This window comes from Elephas maximus, chromosome 2 (assembly GCF_024166365.1).
Source record: "Elephas maximus indicus isolate mEleMax1 chromosome 2, mEleMax1 primary haplotype, whole genome shotgun sequence".
In the NCBI taxonomy this organism is placed as follows: Eukaryota; Metazoa; Chordata; class Mammalia; order Proboscidea; family Elephantidae; genus Elephas; species Elephas maximus.
In genome coordinates, this window is record NC_064820.1 from 212,038,332 (window position 1) to 212,047,603 (window position 9,272).

The following is a 9,272-nucleotide window of genomic DNA, read 5'->3' on the forward strand; positions in this document are numbered from 1 at the left end:
AAAAGATTATTCAAGAACATAGTGGAAAAATTAATAAGTTGCAAGAATCCATAGAGAGACAGCATGTAGTAATCCAAAAGATTAACAATAAAATTACAGAATTAGACAATGCAATAGGAAGTCAGAGGAGCACACTCGAGCAATTAGAATGCAGACTGGGAAATCTGGAGGACCAGGGAATTAACACCAACATAGTTGAAAAAAAAATCAGATAAAAGAATTTAAAAAAAATGAAGAAACCCTAAGAATCATGTGGGACTCCATCAAGAAGGATAACTTGAGTGTGATTGGAGTACCAGAACAAGGAGGAAGGACAGAAAACACAGAGAAAATAGTTGAAGATCTCCTGACAGAAAACTTCCCTGACATCATGAAAGACGAAAGGATATTTACCCAAGATGCTCATTGAACCCCATTTAAGATTGATCCAAAAAGAAAAACACAAAGACATATTATCATCAAACTTGCCAAAAACAAAGATAAACAGAAAATTTTAAAAGCAGCCAGGGAGAAAAGAAAGGTTTCCTTCAAGGGAGAATCAATGAGAATAAGTTAAGACTACTCAGCAGAAACCATGCAGGCAAGAAGGGAATGGGATGACATATACAGAGCACTGAAGGAGAAAAACTGCCAGCCAAGGATCATATATCCAGCAAAACTCTCTCTGAAATATGAAGGCGAAATTAAGATATTTACAGATAAACACAAGTTTAGAGAATTTGCAAAAACCAAACCAAAGCTACGAGAAATACTAAAGGAAATTGGTCAGAAAACCAATAATATCAGATACCAGCACAACACGAGGTCACAAAACAGAACATCCTGATATCAACTCAAATAGGGAAATCACAAAAACAAATTAAGATTAACTAAAAAAATGCTCATAACAGGGAATGACTGAAGTCAAAATGTAAAAGATCACAATAATCAAAAAGAGGGACTAAATACGGGTGGCATAGAACTGCCATATGGAGAGTGATACAAGGCGATATAGAACATTACAAGTTAGGTTTTTACTTAGAAAAATAGAGGTAAATATTAAGGTAACCACAAAGAGGTATAACAACTCCATAACTCAAGACAAAAGCCAAGAAAAATGTAACGACTCAACAAACATAAAGTCAAACCCTACGAAAATGAGGATCTCACAATTTACTAAGAAAAACGCCTCAGCACAAAAAAGTATGTGGAAAAATGAAATTGTCAACAACACACATAAAAAGGCATCAAAATGACAACACTAAACACTTATTTATCTATAATTACGCTGAATGTAAATGGACTAAATGCACCAATAAAGAGACAGAGAGTCTCGGACTGGATAAAGAAACACGATCCGTCTATATGCTGCCTACAAGAGACACACCTTAGACTTAGAGACACAAACAAACTAAAACTCAAAGGATGGAAAAAAATACATCAAGCAAACAATAAGCAAAAAAGAAGAGTAGCAATATTAATTTCTGACAAAATAGACTCTAGACTTAAATCCACCACAAAGGATAAAGAAGGACACTACATAATGATAAAAGAGACAATTGATCAGGAAGACATAACCATATTAAATATTTATGCACCCAATGACAGGGCTGCAAGATACATAAATCAAATTTTAACAGAATTGAAAAGTGAGATAGACATCTCCACAATTATAGTAGGAGACTTCAACATACCACTTTCAGAGAAGGACAGGACATCCAGTAAGAAGCTCAATAGAGACACGGAAGACCTACTTACAACAATCAACCAACTTGACCTCATTGACTTATACAGAACTCTCCACCCAACTGCTGCAAAGTATACTTTTTTTTCTAGCGCACATGGAACATTCTCTAGAATAGACCACATATTAGGCCATAAAACAAACCTTTGCAGAATCCAAAACATCGAAATATTACAAAGCATCTTCTCAGACCACAAGGCAATAAAAGTAGAAATCCATAACAGAAAAACTAGGGAAAAGAAATCAAATACTTGGAAACTGAACAATACCCTCCTGAAAAAAGACTGGGTTATAGAAGACATTAAGGAGGGAATAAGGAAATTCATAGAATGCAACGAGAATGAAAATACTTTCTATCAAAACCTCTGGGACACAACAAAAGCAGTGCTCAGAGGACAATTTATATCGATAAATGCACACATACAAAAAGAAGAAAGAGCCAAAATCAGAGAACTGTCCCTACAACTTGAACAAATAGAAAGTGAACAACAAAAGAATCCATCAGGCACCAGAAGAAAACAAATAATAAAAATGAGAGCTGAACTAAATGAATTAGAGAACAGAAAAACAATTGAAAGAATTAACAAAGCCAAAAGCTGGTTCTTTGAAAAAATTAAAAATATTGATAAACCATTGGCCAGATTGACTAAAGAAATACAGGAAAGGAAACAAATAACCCGAATAAGAAACGAGAAGGGCCACATCACAACAGACCCAACTGAAATTAAAAGAATCATATCAGATTATTATGAAAAATTGTACTCTAACAAATTGGCAAACCTAGAAGAAATGGATGAATTCCTGGAAAAACACTACACATTCAGAAGTAGAACAACTAAATAGACCCATAACAAAAAAAGAGATTGAAACGGTAATAAAAAAACTCCCAACAAAAAAAAGCCCTGGCCCGGACGGCTTCACTGCAGAGTTCTACCAAACTTTCAGAGAAGAGTTAACACCACTACTACTAAAGGTATTTCAAAGCATAGAAAATGACGGAATACTACCCAACTCATTCTATGAAGCCACCATCTCCCTGATACCAAAACCAGGTAAAGACATTACAAAAAAAGAAAATTACAGACCTATATCCCTCATGAACATAAATGCAAAAATCCTCAACAAAATTCTAGCCAATAGAATTCAACAACATATCAAAAAAATAATTCACCACGATCAAGTGCGATTTAAACCAGGTATGCAAGGCTGGTTTAATATCAGAAAAACCATTAATGTAATCCACCACATAAATAAAACAAAAGACAAAAACCACATGATTTTATCAATTGATGCAGAAAAGGCATTTAACAAAGTCCAACACCCTTTTATGATAAAAACTCTCACCAAAATAGGAGTTGAAGGAAAATTCCTCAACATAATAAAGGGCACCTATGCAAAGCCAACAGCCAACATCATTCTAAATGGAGAGAACCTGAAAGCATTTCCGTTGAGAACGGGAACCAGACAAGGATGCCCTTTATCAACTGCTCTTATTCAACATCGTACTTGAAGTCCTAGCCAGGGCAATTAGGCTAGACAAAGAAATAAAGGGCATCCGGATTGGCAAGGAGGAAGTAAAGTTATCACTATTTGCAGATGACTAGATCTTATACACAGAAAACCCCAAGGAATCCTCCAGAAAACTACTGAAACTAATAGAAGAGTTTGGCAGAGTCTCAGGTTATAAAATAAACATACAAAAATCACTTGGATTCCTCTACATCAACAAAAAGAACACCGAAGAGGAAATAACTAAATCAATACCATTCACAGTAGCCCCCAAGAAGAGAAAATACTTAGGAATAAATCTTATCAAGGAAGTAAAAGACCTATACAAAGAAAACTACAAAGCTCTACTACAAGAAATTCAAAAGGACATACTTAAGTGGAAAAACATGCCTTGCTCATGGATAGGAAGACTTAACATAGTAAAAATGTCTACTCTACCAAAAGCCATCTATACATACAATGCACTTCTGATCCAAATTCCAATGACATTTTTTAAGGTGATAGAGAAACAAATCACCAACTTCATATGGAAGGGAAAGAAGCCTCGGATAAGCAAAGCATTACTGAAAAAGAAGAAAGTGGGAGGCCTCACTCTACCTGATTTCAGAACCTATTATACAGCCACAGTAGTCAAAACAGCCTGGTACTGGTACAACAACAGGCACATAGACCAATGGAACAGAATTGAGAACCCAGATATAAATCCATCCACATATGAGCAGCTGATATTTCACAAACGACCAGTGTCAGTTAATTGGGGAAAAGATAGATAGTCTTTTTAAAAAATGGTGCCGGCATAATTGGATATCCATTTGCAAAAAAATGAAACAGGACCCATACCTCACACCAAGCAGAAAAACTAACTCCAAGTGGATCAAAGACCTAAACATAAAGACTAAAACGATAAAGATCATGGAAGAAAAAATAGGGACAACCCTAGGAGCCCTAATACAAGGCATAAACAGAATACAAAACATTACCAAAAATTATGAAGAGAAACCCGATAACTGGGAGCTCCTAAAAATCAAACACCTATGCTCATCTAAAGACTTCACCAAAAGAGTAAAACGACCACCTACAGACTGGGAAAGAATTTTCAGCTAGGACATCTCCGACCAGCGCCTGATCTCTAAAATCTACATGATTCTGTCAAAACTCAACCACAAAAAGACAAACAACCCAATCAAGAAGTGGGCAAAGGAAATGAACACAGACTTCACTAAAGAAGATATTTAGGCAGCTTACAGACATATGAGAAAATGTTCTCGATCATTAGCCATTAGAGAAATGCAGATTAAAACTACGATGAGATTCCATCTCACGCCAACAAGGCTGGCATTAATCCAAAAAACACAAAATAATAAATGTTGGAGAGGCTGCGGAGAGATGGGAACTCTTATACACTGCTGGTGGGAATGTCAAATGGTACAATCACTTTGGAAATCTATCTGGCGTTATCTTAAACAGTTAGAAATAGAACTACCATACAACCCATAAATCCCACTCCTCGGAATATACCCTAGAGAAATAAGAGCCTTCACACAAACAGATATATGCACACCCATGTTTATTGCAACTCTGTTTACAATAGCAAAAAGCTGAAAGCAACCAAGGTGTCCATCAATGGATGAATGGGTAAATAAACTGTGGTATATTCACACAATGGAATACTATGCATCGATAAAGAACAGCGACGAATCTGTGAAACATTTCATAACATGGAGGAACCTGGAAGGCATTATGCTGAGCGAAATTAGTCAGAGGCAAAAGGACAAATATTGTATAAGACCACTATTATAAGGTCTTGAGAAATAGTATAAACTGAGAAGAACACATACTTTTGTGGTTACGAGGGGGGGAGGGACGGAGGGAGGGAGAGGGTTTTTTACTGATTAATTAGTAGATAAGAACTGCTTTAGGTGAAGGGAAGGACAACACTCAATACAGGGAAGGTCAGCCCAATTAGACTGGACCAAAAGCAAAGAAGTTTCTGGGATAAAATGAATGCTTCAAAGGTCAGCGGAGCAAGGGCGGGGGTTTGGGAACCATGCTCTAAGGGGACTTCTAAGTCAATTGGCAAAATAATTCTGTTATTAAAACATTCTGCATCCCACTTTGAAATGTGGCATCTGGGGTCTTAAATGCTAACAAGCGGCCATCTAAGATGCATCAATTGGTCTCAACCCCCCTGGAGCAAAGGAGAATGAAGAACACCAAGGTCACACGACAACTAAGAGCCCAAGAGACAGAAAGGGCCACATGAACCAGAGACCTACATCATCCTGAGACCAGAAGAACTAGTTGGTGCCCGGCCACAATCGATGACTGCCCTGACAGGGAGCACAACAGAGAACTCCTGAGGGAGCAGGAGATCAGTGGGATGCAGACCCCAAATTCTCATAAAAAGACCATACTTAATGGTCTGACTGAGACTAGAGGATTCCCGGCGGCCATCCTCCCCAGATCTTCTGTCGGCACAGGACAGGAACCATCCTCAAAGACAACTCATCAGACATGAAAGGGACTGGTCAGCGGGTGGGAGAGAGACGCTGATGAAGAGTGAGCTAATTATATCAGGTGGACACTTGAGAGTGTGTTGGCAACTCTTATCTGGAGGGGGGATGGGAGGATAGAGAGAGAGGGAAGCCGGCAAAATTGTCACGAAAGGAGAGACTGAAAGGGCTGACTCAATAGGGGAAGAGCAAGTGGGAGTACGGAGAAAGATGTATGTAAACTTATATGGGACAGACTGATTGGATTTGTAAACGTTCACTTGAAGCTTAATAAAAGCTAATAAAAAAAAATGTGCATTCCTTGGATCTCACACTTACACTGATGTGGCTGTTTTAACAGAAAACAAAGTGACCGTAGTCTTGTTATAATCAGAAAATTGTTGGTGAAAAAGCTTCACACTGCATACGGTTTCTGTAGCACCCAGTCATCAGAAAATCCCATGATAAGGCATTTTAATATAATTCTTAAGAATTATATTAAATTATTAAGAATTTGTATTTCCATTTCATTAGACTCTCTAGAGTTAGGTTATACAACCATTACATTTTAACTGAATTAACTGATCTTATTAAAATGATATTTGAAATTTGACATGACCCAGTGGATAAGTTTGAAACATTAAAGAATGTTTCTATATGCTATCAGGAATGATAAGAAATCTGTGCAAATAACATCATATTTACTTCAGTAAATGTTGGTTAAAAAAAAGCAAAATTTCAAATCAATGACAACTGTATCCCCAGCTTAACTTAATTAGGATTTTTATTAATTTATCCTTTCATTCATAGATTAATGTTGGGGAATTAACATTTGACAAGCATTTATTTCTTTTTTGTTATTGTTTTTAATCTTTGTTACATTGTGTAAAATATTCTTAGCTGTTTAAATGTTTCAAAATATTCCTAAATTTTATACAGTCAGAGTAATTGTGCTTGTATGGAAAAAAGAAAAAGTAATATAGTAAAATGTCTTCTAATGTGGGGTTAGGAAAATAAAACTTAAGGAAGTTAGAAAAAACACATCTAACCAGAAAGGAGAAAATTGACGTGTTGCACACATTAAGGACTTCTCTTCTGCAAACAGACCATTAGGAGAATTAAAAAAAGGTCACAGTGGTAGAAAATACTCGAAACTCATACAGCCGATAAAACTATCATACTCAGAATATATAAAGCTTTCTACTGGCCTCTCATGAAAGAGGTAATGCAAATGAATAACAAATATTCATAAAGGTGTTCTACTTATTAGTCACCAGAGAAATGCAAACTAAAAACAGAATGAAAGTTCCCTGGAGGCCGATGAGAATGAGTGAAATTAAAATACTGCTACATGTAAAACTGTAGACCAACTGAAACTCTCACAGGTGACGGGTTGGAGTGAAAATTGGTACAAGCACTTTGGAAAACAGTTTGAAATCAGCTATTGAATTTGCAGAGATATCTACCATTTAAACCAATAATTCAACTCCTAGAAATAGTCACAGCAAATATCAGTGGCATGTACAATAGGACTAGCAATATCTGTAATTGCTCCAAGATGAAAGCAATCCACCAATCAATAGACAGGTGATAGTTTATTCTAATACAAACTCCTTGTGTCTTGCAAAAGTCACATAATTAGGCATCTTCATATTCAATATCTATTCAAATGAATGAGAAGTTTTGTCACACCCCATTGGACACTAACTTGAGCTACAATCCTTAAAAGTCATCCATCTAACTGGGGTAGTTTTTCAAGATCCAAGTCAATTTACCTTGGCTTCACCAACCTCTCCTCCCTCACTGATTTAATCCAACGTGTTATTGCAAAAGTTATTCAAGTTGTGATTTCTAAAATGCATGTGCCTTTTACCCTCATTCTATTCAATAACTAAAGGTTAAGAAACAAAACCTGTTGCTATGAATTCCAGCTCATGGTGACAACATGTGTTACAGAGTAGAACTGAGTTCCACAGTTTTTTCTTGGAATATTGAATATACAAAAAATCAGTAAATAAATGACTAAAGAATGATCAAAAATCTATAGAAAAATGGACAAAAAAATATTGCAGGCACTTCCATAAAAATGCTAAGCTTTATTCATAAGATAAATGCAAATTAAACAAAACGAAAGTTATCATTTCTCACCTGTGAAATTGGCAACAATTCAAAATATTGACAATTACTCTGTTTATGAGGCTATGGGGAAACAGGCATTCTAATATATTGCTTATGGTAATGCAAAATGGAGCAACACCATTTGGGAAATTTGGAATATACCTAAGAAAACTACATATGCATCAATCCACCAGTTTTGCTTCTACCATAAATATATGTCTTCAGTAATACAAAATACAAATACAAGATACAAAAATACATACGCACTAAATTATTCATTGCATATGTGTACAACTGCTAACTTTTATAAACTACTTCGATGTTCAGGCAGATGTTATTGACTGAATAAACTATGGTACCTTGACATAATGGAAATACTACATAAATATATAGAATGAGGTGAATCTCAAAAACACGTAGATAGAAAGTTAGATCGATAGACAGGTAGATAGATAGATAGCTAGATAGACAGACAGATAGATAGATCAAATATAGGTATAGGTGGAATTGGTGGAGTCCCTGGGTGGCACAAACCGTTAAGGGCTCTAGTACTAGCCAAAAAGTTGGCAATTTGAATCCACCAAGAGGTGCCTCAAAAGACAGGCCTGGCCATCTGCTTCTGAAAGTCACAGCCTTAAAAACCCTACAGAGCAGCTCTATTCTGTACACATCAGGTCACACATGGGGTTACCATGAGTTGGAATCTACTTGACAGCAATTAACAACGGGTATTAAAAAAAAAAAAAAAATTTCTTTTTTATAGCTATACCAAACCAAACCACTATGAGTCAGAATCAACTCAACAGCAGTGGGTTTACCCAATCCAGAAGATGATTCTAAGCAAAAAAGGCAAAGTACAAAAAGCACATATAGTATATTACATTTTGTGTAAGAAAAAAAGGAAGATAGAGAAAACACATGCTCTTATGACTACAAAAAGAAACACAGCACTGATAAGTCAAAAAAAATAATTAAGTAGATTTCCTGCAATGAGTGGAGAGTGGAGTCAGGGTCAAAGGTGTAGGGGAGGGAATAGTCCTTCTTGCAGTGTACTTTCTTGTATAGCTTTGATTTGTGAAAACATGGTAATGTTCTATGTACTCAAAAAACATGAACAAAATAATTAAGAATGAGAATGGAGAAGTAGAGTCCTAAAACGAAAGCAAACTAAAACAAATAAACCCAATTATACTTTAAGTGAATATCATAAACTCACTGAATGGGTAAAAAAGAAGAAAGAAATGCAATGGACCTATAGGTAAATCATATATAATCATTTTGGGGTTGAAGTAGAGTACCCAAGAATTGCAAATAAATCCTGAGCTATATTTAGTGTTTTTTTTTTTTAATGGCATGGGTGAAGCAATTATCACATGATTTCAGATATTTTACAAGGATATAGCAAGTAAATAAATGTGTTGTTATTTTGG